The sequence below is a fragment of the Peromyscus californicus genome, unplaced genomic scaffold (assembly GCF_007827085.1).
Source record: "Peromyscus californicus insignis strain IS unplaced genomic scaffold, ASM782708v3 Scaffold_11__1_contigs__length_118956290, whole genome shotgun sequence".
Taxonomy (NCBI): domain Eukaryota; kingdom Metazoa; phylum Chordata; class Mammalia; order Rodentia; family Cricetidae; genus Peromyscus; species Peromyscus californicus.
This window is the reverse complement of record NW_026294402.1, coordinates 39475879-39492444: the sequence shown is the minus strand read 5'-3', so window position 1 is coordinate 39492444 and position 16566 is coordinate 39475879. Positions and strand designations below refer to the sequence as shown.

Sequence of the window (16566 nt, the reverse complement as noted above, 5' to 3'; positions counted from 1 at the left end):
CTAGAAGTTGTCTCAGTGGGGACAAGAACAGGATAGGAGAACTGTGAGTAACCTTGTGTTAGCCCAAGATGTTAGAATTCTGCCCTTACTCTGGCTGTGTGACCACACATGCATAGTCCAGGAGTTAAGCAAAAGGTCTTGTGTCTTACATCATCAGTGTGAGCTGGCGACTACCATGGTCACACAATCAGTGCATGCATGGTGTAGCTCCATACCGGGGGCCCTTAAAAGCTGGATGCAGACCCCACCCTCTCTGCTCTGCTCTGCTCCCTCTCCCCTGACCCCACCATCTTTCTCTCTCTTTCCTCTCCAGGCCTGACTTTCCTCTCTCCTCTCCTCCCCACTTTCCTCCTAATAAAGCTCTGAATACTGATACTGGGTATTTCTGCCAGTAACCAGCACCATAACCAGTGCCGCTTATCACTCTTTTATTGGTGCTGTGTACTTGGATAGGACATTCAGCCCGCTCTGCATCCAGGGCTGAGCCTTGTCGGAAACCTATACCAAGGGCCTGCAACTGCCCACTCCACTTTTTCATTTGCTCAGCCACCGGACCCACACCCACATACCATACCCACCAACCAGATTGGTGAGTTTTTTCCCCTTTCCGACCCCCACCGTTTCCCGCAACTGCAGCCTGAGCTATATTTCTTTTTTTTTTTTTCTTTTTTTTTTCGGTTTTTTTTGAGACAGGGTTTCTCTGTGTAGCTTTGCGCCTTTCCTGGAACTCACTTGGTAGCCCAGGCTGGCCTCAAACTCACAGAGATCCGCCTGGCTCTGCCTCCCGAGTGCTGGGATTAAAGGCGTGCACCACCACCGCCCAGCCCTGAGCTATATTTCTTGCACCAGACCCGCAGGGGGTCCTCGGACTGCACAGTAACCAACTCATTCTCTGTCTTGACAAAGAGGTCAATTCTGTCGGACCCCCGGGGGTCCTTGTGCGGCGTATGCTCCCAGCCCTTACTCCTCTCTTGATGAAGTGGGGAGTAACCTGTGCTGATTCATAGATCCTTCTCGGGGACGCCCGGGACTGGAGACTGATCCCATTTCTTTATTTTATTTTTTTTTCTTTCTCTGCGCTGCAGCCATGGGACATAGGGACTTCCTAAATATCCCCAGATACCATTAAATTTGGCTGCTTGAACCCCAATATTTCACGGGAATTATCTAACTTCTGCCAGCAAACAGGCAAATGAAGAGTTACCTTATCCCCATGCTTTTACCCAAGTTCTGAAGCCCCTCTCACTTTCTGAATCTCTCTCTTTCTCCTGACCACGTGCATTCCTAAACCTAAGGAATCTCTGACTTCAAAGAACCTTATCTTTTTTTTTTTCTCTTTCACAACTGAGACTTTATTGGTTGAGTACACAGACATTTCAATTCTTAAAACATGGACCCAAACTCTAAGAGTCAGACATTGTGTTCACGTACCCAGGACAGCCAAGTGTTGTTTCTCTTTGAACTTATTCCAATGATGTTCCATCCTACGCTTGGCAAGTTTTCCCTAAGACCTCACATAACAATCAAATGCCCACAATCCTTAATTCCACTGACTCACAATTTTATGCCACATACAGTACATATTCAAAATTTCAATCTTTCACAGCACATTATCACAATTGTTAGGAAAATGGACTGCCATGACCAGAGACAGTTCTGACAGGGTTAAATCACTTGCTGGTTGTTTATTTTTTGGTACAACCAGAAAAGAGCAGGATACTGAATCAGGAGAGGCTGTGACTGTCTCGGGGGTCACCATAACATTCCGTAGAGGGGGCTAGTTTTATATCCTACAACACAAAGCATACTTGGAGTCTTGGTCGTGCATTTGTGTCTGGAATATTTTCAGTTATTTCTGGTCTCGTGTTTCTAGTAGAACTGTATCCTAAAAACCACTCCTCGGTCCTTGCCCTGTCAAAGAACCTTATCTTATCTGTTCTTCGATCTGTGCTCCATGCTCCGCTCTCTGCCCTCTCTAATTGAGCAGGCTCTACAGTATCAGATGGGCCACTTCTGCCCAACCCTGGCTCTCACCTTAACTCACCTTAACTCCTCCCACTCATTCTCAGGCTGCAGTGAGAAGAACAGACAGGTCTAAAAGCAGGCTAGGATGCATGAAAACAAGTTTACCATCAGGACCCACATGGGGATCACAATAATCAGGATGGCTCTTTAGTCAGAGATCAGTTTACACCCTGCCTCTTGGCGGGTCTTCCTAAAGCTGTCCTCAAGCCAACAGACATCGAAAAAAAATTCGAGATATGGAATAAAAGCCGTCTCTTGTCTCCCAGACCTCTCTGAAAAAAGGGCTAAAACTTAAGCATCTGGAGAGCAAGGCTCCTGACCCCACAGGCAAAAGTTTCAGCTGTGGCATTTAAGGTATACCAGGGGAGAGATGAAAAAAGCCCGAGAACAGAATTGCCAAGTGCTGGCACACGCTGCCCGGCTGGCTCCCGAAAGACACTGGGTCCCTGTTTTAAGTGCGGGGGAGGGGGGGGGGGCGGAGAGCGGGGAGGGGGAAGCCATGCAGGCTAGTGCGTGCCCTACCAGGCCATCAATTGAGCCTTGTTCAAAGTGCCACCTAGAAAGACAACCGGTCAGCTGACTGCACCCAGACACCAAGGGGCATGGGGACATCAAGCTGAGACCTCCAGCAGACCTAGGCTTGGCCACAGGCTCGCTTGCAGGGAACCCAGAACGCAGCACAGAAGCGATCCATTTCTTTCCTTTTGGACATCAGAGCCACTCACCCAGTCCTGGGAGTTTTGGGGTCTCACCTCTCCTTGTTTCCCTATTGTTGGGGTAGGGAGGACAGCCTTACCCACCTCACCAGACTTAATTGCACTTTCAGGGTTATTTAATGGGAAAAGATTTTCCAGCTAAGACAGGAGCTTTCATTTCATTGCTCCCTCCACGTGCCTCACTCCAGACCTGTCAGCAGTGCTTCTCCTCCTCGTGTACACAGACAGGCCCCTGCTCTCTGCCTTGTCCCTAATTCCAAAGAAATAAGTTCTCACCCCACAAGCTTTTCTCTTCCCAGTTCCCTCTTCCAATTAACTGCTCAGCTAATGGCTGCTTTGGACCAACACAGAACTGGAGTCCAGGGATCATCAATTAAGAAACTATAACAGCTAAAAGGTATTTATACCCCCAGACCCAAAAGTGTCTGGGTTCTATAAAAACAGACTTTAATATAACCATCTATTACTGTTAAATGCTCTCAACAGTTGATCACCTGTGTCTCCTGGAGCTAAACTAGTGAAGGAAACAGGTGCCTTAAATAATCTACCTCTAATAAAGCTTATCTCAGGTAAAAATTAAGTCGAGCACTGAACACTACAATGGTCACTAATTTTCTTATGGCTGCTTCTCAACATGTTCAAAATTTTCCCCAAGCTCCAGAAACCAGCTTAAATCCACCTGGACAGGTTGGATCTACTTCAGATGAGTGCCAAACACAAACTCCCCTGGTCTGGGAACACTCCAAAAATAAAAATATAAAAATAATAATGATTCCTTTTTCTCTAAGCTTTTTCTGTCTCACCAGTATCTTGTCAGCCAAAGGGTTCCGAGGCAGAAAGGATGGACAGCTCTGGGCAGCAGGACAGCCCACCATCCCAGGACGCCTGTCTACCTCGAAAGCCCCCCTTCCCTACTGCCCTAAGAGCCAACCGACGCCCACCAAGCCAGCTGGAAGCAGTTTTCCCAGGAGAAAAGACGCCTCTATTCCTATTCACTCGCTTTTTTATAATAAGTAAAATGTCTGGAATGTTAGAATTCTGCCCTTATTCCAGCTGTGTGACCGCACATGCGCAGTCCATGAGTTAAGCAAAAGGTCTTTCATCTTACGTCATCAGTGTGCGCTGGTGACTACCATAGTCACACAATCAGCACATGCATGGTATAGCTCCGTAGTGGGAGCCCTTAAAAGCCAGATGCAGACCCCACCCTCTCTCTCTGCTCTGCCCTGCTCCCTCTCCCCCATCCCACCATCTTTCTCTCTCTTTCCTCTCCAGACCTGGCTCTCCTCTCCTCCCCCCTTTCCTCCTAATAAAGCTCTGAATACTGATACTGGGTTCTGTCGTGACCATGACCTTTCCGCCGGTAACCAGCACCACTTATCATTCTTTCACAAGACACTTCCAGGAATCCCACAAGTAGTGGATGACATGTTTTCTGCACAGGCACAGTTTTATAGAAATAAGTAGAAAAGACAGAAATCCTTGCCCTCGTGGAGAATACACTCCAGTAGAAGGAGATAGCCATGAACTAAAAAAAAAAAAAAAAGAAGAAAGGAAGGAAGAAAGAAAGAAAGAAAGAAGGAAGGAAGGAAGGAAGGAAGGAAGGAAAGAAAGAAAGAAAGAAAGAAAGAAAGAAAGAAAGAAAGAAAGAAAGAAAGAAAGAAAGAAAGAAAGAAAGAAAGAAAAAGAAATTTAAATGATGCATGAGACAGTGGTATGTGCCAGGGAAAACACATAGAGCAGAATAGCTAAAATGTCCTGTGAGTGTAGAGAGGAGAGTCTAAATAAAGTGCCCAGGGAAGCCTCGTGAAGGAGGAGTAGACTAGCAGACACCCACAGGAGAAAATGCCAGGTAGACATCAAGAGTAAAAAATGTCCTCAACAAACCAGGCGGTGGTGGCTCATGCCTTTAATCCCAGCACTCTGGAGGTAGAGCCAGGCAGATCTCTGAGTTTGAGGCCAGCCTGGTCTACAGAGTGAGAACCAGGACAGGCACCAAAACTACACAGAGAAACCCTGTCTCGAAAAAACAAACAAAAAAAGAATGTCCTCGACAGAGGAAGCAACAAGTTCCAAGAGAACTGTGGCACCCTGTTTGGTGAGGGAGTGCGGGAATGGAGTGGGTGGTGGGAGCCATGTTATAGGGCTTCAGAGACAAAGAGGGGAGCCTGGCACTTTCTCTGAGCAAGCTGGGTAGTCAGTACAGGGCTCTGAGCAGAGAACATCTAAAGACAAAAGACCAAAAGTAAAAACAAAATTCCTACATTTTAGCATCCAGGACACAACTACTTGGAACCTGGTCCCAGTGACATATGGTGTCTTAAATGTTTGGAGCCTAATCCTAAAATACCCATGGTATACTACAGAAAGGGCCAGTCTTAAGAGAGCCAACATTCACTTTAAACTGTACTACTTAACAAGCTAGTGAGATGCCCACCTATCTAAGCAGATATAGACGGTTCACAAATGGCCTATGAAATAAGAGCAGATAATCACCCCTCCCTGAGCTGCTATAGAAAAAATCTTCTCCCTTTGGGCAATATGTGCCTCCACCCTCCACCCCCCACCCCCCACCCCCGGGAACTCACACACTGCCTTCTACCAGTATATTCCAATAAGTTCTCACTCACTATCTTTTCACGTACTGGGTAAATTATTTTTATCACTCACATCACTGGCCTTTCTAGACACTGTATCACATGATAGAAGGACATGATTGATGGAAGGCGAGCCCCGACTGTTAGGAAAGATAGAAAGGACGACAGTGGAGAAGGACCATCAGGAGGCCTCTGCAAACGCTCGGGCGAGAGATGAGCATCCGAGGAAACACATACTAGGAACCAAGGTCAACACAAAAGCAAGGTCCTTACCCTAGTCTCCTGTCTGCTGCTGTAATAAAATTCTCTGACCAAAAGCGTGTTAGGTGAACAAAGGTATTTGACTTACACTTCCAGGTCCCGGCTCATCACTGAGGGAAGCTGGGGCAGGAACTCAAGCAGAAACCATGAAGGAACGCTGTTTATGGGCTCAGGTTTTGCTTAGCTTTCTTAGACATCCCAGGTCTAGGGATGTTTCTGCCCACAGTGGGCCCGTCCCACCCACATCAGTCACCAATCAAGACAATCTCTCATCGATACGGGCCACAAGCCAATCTGATCTGGGAAGTCCCCCGGTTGAGTCTCCCACAGATGACTCGGGGTTGTTATCAGGTTGATTCGCTGAAGCTAACTACTAACTAGCATAGTCATCTATGAGAGGGAGGACAGAGATTCCAGAAGCTCTTCAACAACTAAAGGGGTGGTGACCAAGAGCGGAGGGCAGGACTAGCCTTCACATGTTAGTAGCACTAGCAGTGACTGCTGAAGCTGGGATTTTGAAGGGTTTTATCAAAGAGACGTGGCCAGAAATAGAAGACACCAGAAGGAAGCACTAACAGTCACTGGCCTGAGATCCAGAGGTGAGGGAAGGAAGCACCATCTCTGTCTGTCTGTCCTTGGCTCCACCCCTGTCTGTGCCTTCTGAGATTGCTTGCAGGAACACCGATTACTCTGACTTACCTCTCAGTTTTTCCAGTGTGCTCCTTTAATAGATATTCCTTACTTAGTCTCTTCTTTATACCCTTACATTTTTACCGTAAAATATCCCTGCTATAGCCATATAGAATAGCATGGTAAGCCACAATGTGCTTACTTCTAATCTCCAAGGAGTATAAAATTGTGCTGTTCTTGCTTATTAAAGAGCTCAAACAGGGATCATAACTGGTTCGTGTGCCAAGAGCAAGTGACTGTGAGTGCTCCATTCTCAGTGGGACATCTTTATCAGCCCCCTCAGTCAGCCAGCATTGCTGAAGAGGAAGCAGGAAGCATGGAAGGGTCCAAGAATAGGGATAAGTCCTGAGGAATGCTGGATATGATGTGGCTACTGTTCTCATAAACTCACAGCAGCTGTGGTGACCTGCACAAGACCAAATCAACCAAGTCCTAGCATGGGTTGGGGAGGGGCTCACCAGGTCCCACCCAAAACTGAGGAGCTGTTGGTAGTTGCTAAAGAAGGAAGATTCATTCTTCTGTGGGGCTATGGACAAGATGGTAGGTTGCCCATGCATCAAGGGATGGCCCACACGTGGGTATGTACAGAAGGGCAGCGCTAACTAGACTTAATGAGTTATTAAAGGAAAAAGGGGACATGAAGTTGAGAGGTGGATGGATGGAGGAATACCAGGGAGACTTGGAGGGGGAAATGGGAGATCAATAAATCATATTTCATTCTATACATGCAAGAAATTCTCAAAGAATAATTTATCTTGAGATCTCACTTTTAGAATAATTCTTCCTTCTTTTTCCCTCTAAGTAATCCCTCTTCCAAATTTGGTATTTATCTTTCTGCTGCATATTTTAAAAGCATAGTTTTTACATAAATTGTATAGAAACATCTTCCTGCAAGCTCTACATTTTGTAGCAGGTGCACATATTACTTTAGGGACAGAAAAAATGAAGAGTTTTCTGGAAAGTAGAATTAAGCACCATTTTTATTTTTCTACGTTCAAAAAACTTACCAAGGTCAACTCTCACCAAATCAGATTTTGAACAATTTTAACGGCAGAAAGCCTTTGCTTGATGTTTTATTAATTTAGGCTCTCTTTAGTATTTTTATTACATTTGAGTGTGTGTGCCCACATGCCACAGTACACACATAGAGATCAAAAGGCAACTTTCGGGAGTTGGTTCTTCCTTCCACAGTGTAGGTCTGGGAATCGAACTTGGGTCATTGCCAATCGGGCTTGGCAGCAGGTAGGTGCCTTTACCTGCCAGGTCATTACAGCAACCCTAATTTAGGGGTTTTTAATTTAAAATTTTATATAGTCTTTGAGGCAGCTATGTCAGGAATACAGATCTGAGAAAGTTTATTAACTTAGATGTGTTTCTTTGTTTCTATTTTTACCAGAACTTCAGCCTGTGGCCTATGGGAAATCTGTCTGTCTCTTTCTGTCTCTGTCTGTGTGTGTGTGTGTTTATCTCTCTGTCTCTTTGTCATTCTGTCTCTCTCTGTCTGTCTGTCTGTCTGTCTCTGTCTGTCTGTCTGTCTGTCTCTCTCTCTCTCTCTCTGTGTGTGTGTGTGTGTGTGTGTGTGTGTGTGTGTGTGTGTGTGTGTAAGTGTAAGTGTGGAGACCAGAAAACGTCCTTGGGTGTCATTTCAGAGGTGTGGTACACCTCCCACTGTTGTTTGTTGCTATCTGAGACGGGTTCTCGCTGGCCTGAAGCACACTAAGTCGTCTAGGCTGGCTGGCCAGTAAGATTCAGGGATCTATCTGTCTTCGCCTCCCTCTCCAGCACTGGGATTACAAGTGCCGACCACCACGCCCAGCTCCTTTGGCACGGGCCTCAGAGATGGCACTCAGGTCCTCATCCTTGCAAGGCAAACATTTTGTGAAATGAACCGTTTCCCCCAGCCCCCGCAGTCATTATTCTTAATTGTCATCATCTCAATCTTTATTTCCTGTCTTACGATTTTCACATAAGTTAAGACAAGCTCAAGGCTCACAATGTCAAGAGTAAATGTAAGTGGGAAATGGAGACTTTATAATTACCTGGTTACTTATGACAAGCAGAAGTAGGAGGGAGTCAGCCACCTTATGACGGCACAGCCCCAAGGACAGAACACTCAGGGAATGTCCCTTGGAATATGTGTCTATTGAGCTGTCAGCTGATAAATCAGACTGTGACTATGGCTAGAAGTGAGGAGCTCTCCTCTGAGACTCAGGTTATTGTGCTTTGGATCCACCTAAGCTCTCAGCAAAACCCATGGATACCTTTAGCACCAACCCTGACATTCTGCACCCAGGGAGCATTAATCCTCATACTCAAAAGGTTCGTATGGAGCATTTATGTGCCAAGCCCTGTGCCCAGTAGGCATAGAGTGGTCATGGCAGAGGAGTCCTGACTTCATGGAGCATGGTCCATGGGAAGCCAGTTAGTTAATCACTCTGGATCATGTCTGTCAGCTGAAGAAGTACAGGGGATCAGAGTCCCGGCAGAACAGGACTAGTCTAAGATGCCAGAAAAGGCCCCCTTGAGTGTGATACACAGGCAAGGCCCAGGGGATAATGTGAGTTAAAAAAAAAAGTGTAGAGCAGCATTTTAGACCAGAAAACAGCATGGACAAATAGCTTGCAATAGAGAATAGAAACAGTGGGCAATTAAAAATATTGAAAGGATAGGGTGTGAGGCTGGAGCATACACCAGTGTGGGGTTGGGGTATGGAGTAGGGATGGGTATGGGCTTGGGCTGGTATGGAATAGGGCTGGGTGTGGGATTGGGCTGGCTGTGGAGTGGGGTTGGGTGTTGATTAGGGTCAGGTGTGGAGTAGGGCACAGAGAGGGAGGAATGAGAACAAGATGAAGAGATTCTCTCAGCCAGTCCTGTGGTCTAAGTGAAGGAGTTCTACTTTGTGGAAAGCCACCTATGCAGGTAATGGTACAAGGCCATGACCAAATACGACCTTTCTAAAATCTACCCTAGCTGCTGTGTGTAGAATAAATTCCGGCAGAAAAGAGTGAGGGGTCCCTTTAGAAGGAAAGAGGAAATGGTACATTGACCTGGGGTGGTTATCTTGCCACAGGATATACGGATCATTTGTCAAATGACCAGACATCTGGCAGGTGGCTTTAGTGGGAGGGGTCCACCTTAAGACTTGCAATCTGGTAGCTAGGAAGCAGGGTCAGTCCGGAGAATCTTACAGCTTAAGAAGGAGGAAGGGGACCTCCCAAACAGTTCAAGCTAATCGACTGTCTCACTTATCCAGAGGGCCTGATCCAGCTGGGGACTCCTCAGCTATTGGTTCATAGTTCATGTGTTTCCACTAGTTTGGCTATTTGTCCCTGTGCTTTTTCCAATCATGGTCTCAACAATTCTCGCTCATACAATCCCTCCTCTTTTGCCCCCAGGCAGTGGGACCGGGACCTGTCCTTAGTGTATGAGCTGGCTGTTTAGAGCCTGGGGCCTATGCAGAGACACTTTGCTCAGCCTGGGTGAAGGGAGGAGGGGACTGGACCTGCCTGGACTGAATCGACCAGGCTGAGCTGAATCCCCAGGGGGGTTCTTGCCCTGGAGGAGATGGGAATGGGGGATGGGTTGGGGGGAGGGGGGTGGGAGGAGGGAGGACAAGGGAATCCTTGGCTGATATGTAAAATTAAATTAAATTTAAAAAAAAAGGAGGAAGGGGGAGGGAGAGGGGGAGGAGAAGAAAGGAAGGGGATGGAAGGGGGAAAGAAAAGGAAAGAACTAAACATAATTCAAAATTCTAAAAGATAAAAGAAGGATAAGAGGAAGAGGAGGAGAAAGAGGGAGGAGGGATGAGGAGAAAGGGGGAGGAGGAAGGGGGAGGAAGAGGAGGAGGTAGAGAAAGAGGAAAAGGAAAAGGAAGAGGAGAAAGTGGAGGAGGAAGAAGAGGAGAGGAGGAGGGGGAGGGGGAAGAGGAGAGGGAGAAGAAGGAGGAAGAGGAAGAGAAGGAGGAGAGATAAGATTCTGACACAAGTGCTCGCTTTGGCAGCACATATACTAAAATTGGAACGATACAGAGAAGATTAGCATGGCCCCTGCGCAAGGATGACACGCAAATTCGTGAAGCGTTCCATATTTTTTTTTGGAACCATCTCTTCCAATTTTCAGTCCACGTGGTGTAGACAGTTGTTGAATCTTGTGCTGGACAAGTTATTCCAACCTCATCAATCAGCAAAGTCTATCTTGACTCTAGTGATTGGTTCAGGAATGGATGCATGATTCAAGTTTGTCCAATGATAATCAACCCTAGGCGTTTTACTCAGTTGTGGAAATGTTCTCTTTACTTAGATGCTTTAGCTTTGTAGAAGAAAAACTCAAAACCAACAGGGCCTACTATGTTGAATGAGCCAGGCAGAAAATGAAGCCAGTTCAGAGGGAAACAGCCAAAAGAGGGAAAGACTTGAGTTCTGATGACGTTTATGCCCCTGGATCCAACCGTGCCTGAAGCTAGTGATATATCCCCTGGACTTTGCAGTTATGTGAACCAATAAATACCCTTTTTTGTTGAAGTTAAAAAAAAAAAGATTCTGACACAAAAAAACATGAAGATTTTTTGTTCTCAGTGAAACAGATGAGACGTAGTATTTTTTTTTGGTTTTTCGAGACAGGGTTTCTCTGTGTAGCTTTGCGCCTTTCCTGGAACTCACTTGGTAGCCCAGGCTGGCCTCGAACTCACAGAGATCCGCCTGGCTCTGCCTCCCGAGTGCTGGGATTAAAGGCGTGCGCCACCACTGCCCGGCGAGACCTAGTATTTTTAACAACCATTTAAAGCCTACAGGCAAACAGCAAAAGGGAAAACATCCATTCTAGAAGATCTGTGAGAATTTGGTAAGAAAGGCAAGAATCTCCAACCTCCATCTCAGCTCAACAAAGTGGAGACTTCACCCAGACTGCTCAGCCAAAAACACAGAACGTGCTGTGTGCTCTGACAGCTGCAGGCCGGGGAAGGGAGGGAGCCTGGACCAGGGCCTCTGCAACACAGCATTAAGAACGTTCTGCCTCTAGTCAGAGGAGGAAGAGGACTAAAGCCAATATACTCAAAAGATGGGCAACCAGACTAAAAGAATGACCAAATGTTGGATTTAATAAAAAAAAATTTATTAAATGGCCACCATAATTAAGTCTCCAGAGCTAAAGTAAAATATGATTAAAGCAGCAGAGGACACTGGGTGTGGTGGACACTGCAGTCTCAGTGCTACGGGAGAACTGTGGAGGCTGAGGCAGGAGGAGCCTTGTGTGCAGGAGTTTGAGGATACCCTCAGCAACATAACCAGACCCTGTCTAAAGAAATAAAATTTTGGTTGGGCAGTGGTGGCATATCCCTTAATCCCAGCACTTAGGAGACAGAGGCCAGCAGATCTCTGTGAGTTCGATGCCAGCCTGGTCTACAGAGTGAATTCCAAGACAGCCAAGACTGTTACACAGAGAAACCCTGTCTCATAAAAGCGAGCAAGAGAGAGAGAGACGGAGAGAGAGAGAGAGAGAGAGAGAGAGAGAGAGAGAGAGAGAGAGAGAGGAAATAAAATCCTGTCTTGAAGACGACAGTAGGCAAAGCTAACACGTTCACTGGAAGGACTCTACAACAGACCTGAGCCAGGAGAATAAAGAAAGCTTGGAGCAAGCCAAAGGACAGGAGGGAGAACATGAGGTGAACAGCAGAGAAACTGAGGTACACGGTCAAGTGGAGTCGTGGTGTCAGACGGGAGAAGAGAGAAAAGACCAAAGGAAAATACTCAGAAAGTTGCATAAAACTTCTGAAGTTTATTTTAAAAAAAACCTAGCAAGTTACACACCTAGAAACTCCAATAAGAGATTTACGAGTAAACAAATGCTTGCAAAACAATGCTAAAAATCAAAGATGAGGGACAAAGAAGAGTATGGAGAAGAAGATAACCGGGGACTCACACGGGAGCAGGGCCCATGTGACAAGCAGCTGCTTCTGGGTGGAAACAGCAGTGATCAGAGATACGGTGCCCGAAGGAAAACCCATCAGCAAGAGCCCAACATTCAGCAGAGCTGTCTTTCGATAATGAAGACAAATAAAGACAAAACCTTTTAAGATTAAAAAATATATATACTAAATTTGTTGCTAGCTGGCCTACTGTATACAAGTTAATGAAAGGATTTCTTCAGACTCTGAGAGCAAATGATCCTGCACGATCATTTGAATACACACAAAGCGCTCCACAGTGCAGTGGTTATTACCTCTGCTTGACATGCAGAAGGCCCTGGGTTCAAGTCTCAATAGAATCAGGTGCTGGTCTATTAGTCTTGGATTCAGAATACAGCCCACTGGTTGAGCACTTGTATGTAGCAGCATACACACACACACACACACACACACACACACACACACACACACACACACACACACCCTATGAGCACCAATAAAGATAATTCCGTAACTTTTGTATAGATGTATATGTCTCTGTTCTTCATAGGTATAGAAAGCAATTGCATGAAACATTATATGTGATATAATTCTGGGGCTCTAACAGTGGAAACACATTTGTCAGTAGATAGCACAAAGGAAGTGGATGGCTACAAAGTAGTGTAGAGCCAACTGTGATCACAGCTGAAAAATAATCATAGCAGATTCAATGAGAGACCTTGTCTCAGGAAGAAAGAGAGAGAGAGAGAGAGAGAGAGAGAGAGAGAGAGAGAGAGAGAGAGAGAGAGAGAGGAGGAAGGAAGGAAGGAAGGAAGATCACCATTTCTAGAGGGTCACTAGAAAAAGAACAAATTACTCTAGCTCAGTGATTCTCAACCTTCCTAATGCTCTGACCCTTTAATACAATTCCTCACATTGTGTGGGGTGACCCCCAACCATAAAATTATTTTCGTTGCTACTTCATAACTGTCATTTTGCTACTGTTACAAATCATGATGTAAAGATCTGATATGCAGGGGATCTGATATATGGCCCCTGTGAAAGGGTCCTTCCACCCCCAAAGGGGTTGCAACCCACAGGTTGAGAACCACTGATTCTCAACAAGCACAAAGAATGAAAACCATTATCAGAGTAGAAGTTAATTGGTTAATTAAATATAAAAACAAAAGAGACTATCCATAAAAGCCAAAGATCAGTTCTTTGAGAGGGTTGGCAAAGCTGACAATCCTTAAGCTTGATTATAAGCAGACCACCACCACCACTCAAATGACCATTCATAAATTAATGAGGGAAATTCCACTGACTGTAAACAAAGGATTCCGAAGGAAATCCAGGAGCAACTGGCCCCAACAAAGTGGATAATTCAAGTGGAGTTGTCAGCTTTCTAGACAAACTACCAAAGGTGACACAGAAGGAGCGTGCTTCCCATTCATGTGACCTCAGGCTCCACTGTCCTATGGGGAAGAGAGCACGCTTCTTTTTCCCCCCCAGCATAATATGGTTATTAGTTATTTCAGAATTTCATGCCATGTATCCAGATAAGACTGGATTCCCATTCATCCCAGGTCCACCCTCCCACCTTTGCAATCTCCCCTACCCCTGCCCAAAAAACCCAAAACACCACCAAGTCCAATTATGTTGCCCATATACTCACTGGAGCACGGTCCAGCTCCCAGTGGCCAGCCTCTTAAAGAAAACTGAGTCCTTCCCCACCCCCATCCCCACCAGAAGCCATCAACTGTGAAGACTCACACTTCAGCATCCCGATCACAATTTTTGTTTTTCGGGTGGTTTTGGGTTTTTTGTTTTTTGTTTATTTATTATTTTGGTTTTTCGAGATAGGGTTTCTCTGTGTAGCCTTGGCTGTCCTGGAACTCATTCTACAGCTGCCCTCAAACTAATAGAGCTCCACCAGCCTCTGCCTCCTGAATGCTGGGATTAAAGGCATTTGACACCACCGACTGGCTCCCTACCACAATTTTTAAGGACTCTTCAATAGCTTCCTGTCTGGATTTTTTCTTTTTCTGTAAAGGGAGGAGGGACAGGTTGGCACAGAAGCCTTCAATGTCTCTCCTTCTCAGTTATGAGTCTGCAGTCATCAATACCATTGCATTTAAAAAAAAAAAAAAAAGCTTCCTTCCCCATAGCACCTGGCCACAGCACAGATCTCAGACATTAACACGTTTTCCTGCTGCCAGCATGGATCATGGACATCAACATGGTTTCTGAAGGCTGCACAGACATCAGCATGGCTACAGCACAGACCCTGGAAATTCCTCTAGGAGAGTCAATCCAGAAAACAAACTACCCTTCATCTTGGACATCCTGCTGCTGCTCAGTCAGGGTGAGCTCGTGCCCCGTTCCACCGTCTTTCCCACCTCTGTTGCCCACTCATTCATTAGGCTGGCACTGTAATCCGCTGTGTGTCACACAGTATATTATTTTGCCTGAATAGCCGCAAATGCCAATACTTCTTGCAATGAGTCATTGACCTGGTTCAAGGTTTCTGAAGCACCATAAAGGCAGGAATCACTGAGACTCATCCTGGGTGTGCCGTGGTTGCCCGGAGTCAGGGTAAGTGATCATGTGGCTGGACATCGTATCCAGGGGCAGAACCCATGGGAGTTCCAGGCAGTTGCACACCTCCCTGCCCTCAGTACTAGCTGTCCCACCAGCACCCCAGGTATCGTGCTTGGAGAGGCTGGGGGCACCAGCCTAGCAGGCTGCGACAGGGTGAGGCCAGCCGGGTGGTGGCCCGAGAACTGGCCTCACTTGGCAGTGACATGCTTCGTTGTCTGCCATGGTGTCCCACACCTGTCACCACTCTCTAGTTCCGCTTTTCTCCACCATATGCGCCACCCCGTTCTGCCCTCTTCTTTTCCAGTTCCATGAAGCCAGTTTTTAAAAGCATCTTCCCATAAGTGCTGCCCTTTTTAGTTGTTCCAGAGATAGTGGGTACTCTGTGGGCTCACCCTCTGCCACCAAGGCTCCCCTCAAACCCTCAATGGGTCTCTCAGGCTCCTTGGAGCAGCCAAAGAGCTGCAAAAGTGGCCAGTGGTCACTGCTATCTTGGATCTGTCTCTCCAGGGCATGCTTCTAAGCAGAGGTGTATCTCTTCCATGGAACTGGAAAGTAACCAGTTCCACCCCTGGAGCTGCTTTAGGCTCTTCAGGCCTCCAACACAACAGGTTGAGGAAGGAGTTACAGAGCTGGAAGGTATGGCCAACCCAGACTACTGAGGGTGGAGGTGAGTTACCACTCCACACCGCAAGTGCAGGGGATCCTCTAGGCCTCTCTTAGCATTACTACACCATATAACTAAGGCAATATGAGACCAGAGCCAACCAATTCAGGCAGGAAGCTAAACAGTGCAGGCTTGTTAGGTCCAAAGTGGGCCCCAAAATGGCAGTGCTGGTGACAACAGAAAGGCCCCAGAAGGTTTTCAGAAACACCAAACACATGAAAAGCAGGCTAATCATGTGAGCCTGTACAGATCTTCACCCACTGATGCTCAGAAGTCTGCCTGTGATCCCTAATGCAAGAACAAGTTTGGACGGAAATAGTCACCTCACTGATCATAACTTGCCATGACCCAGAACAAGGCTCAGTGTCAGGTCCCTTCCTCCTTAGCAATGTCACAGTGGTGTCTATAATACCAGTGTAGTGAGCAGGATGTGTGGTTCCCTTCCAAGCAACCGGGAGGTTAACATCAACCTTTATGCTGATGTTAGGGTTTATGAAAGACAAGGAGGGAGCCTCAAGACTCTCTGTGTGGGGAGATAACTCACTTGGTAAACGCTTGCCTTGCAAGAATGAGGACCTGAATTCAGTCTCCAGAATCCACAGATAAACAAGCTGAGTGTGGTGACACATGCTTATAATTCCACTGCTAAGAAGAGACAGGCATAAAGCATATCCCTGGGGTGCACATTCCTTAGGCCAGTCAGCCTACGCCATTTGATGAGTCCAGGTCAGTGAGAAACCCTGTCTAAAGGGGTGTGGTGGGGAGTGGACAAAAAACAACACCCAAGGCTGTCCTCTAGCCTCCACACAACAGGCATGCACATGTATGAACACACACACACACACACACACACACACACACACACACACACACACACATACACACACAAAGTATGAATCCTGCTGGCTGACTACTAGAAATATAATTTCAATATGAATTGTTTCTCTGCCATTCAGTCCTGAGCTTCACCTCACCCCTACGTATCAAGGGCCCCAAGTCTGAGCCAGCTTTTTCCTAAAATCTAGGCAAGTCAGAGGCAGATGTTTCCATGTGCTTCAGAGTTCTCCATGGATCTCCAAAGCTGTCCAGTCCGACTCCTTACAGGTGATCCAGGAATCTGCAGTTTTCAGA

At 46.4% G+C, this 16566-nt stretch overlaps 1 protein-coding gene and 1 non-coding gene across 6 annotated transcripts in view; one reads left to right on the top strand and one right to left on the bottom strand.

Moving 5' to 3' along the window:
* Smim35 (small integral membrane protein 35) overlaps positions 1–16566 on the bottom strand; it is a 118398-nt gene that overhangs the window by 21444 nt on the left and 80388 nt on the right. The gene's annotated exons all lie outside the window — the stretch shown is intronic.
* Positions 10274–10380, top strand: LOC128106090 (U6 spliceosomal RNA). Its single transcript, XR_008216596.1, has one exon. It is a non-coding gene; the product is annotated as a U6 spliceosomal RNA (small nuclear RNA).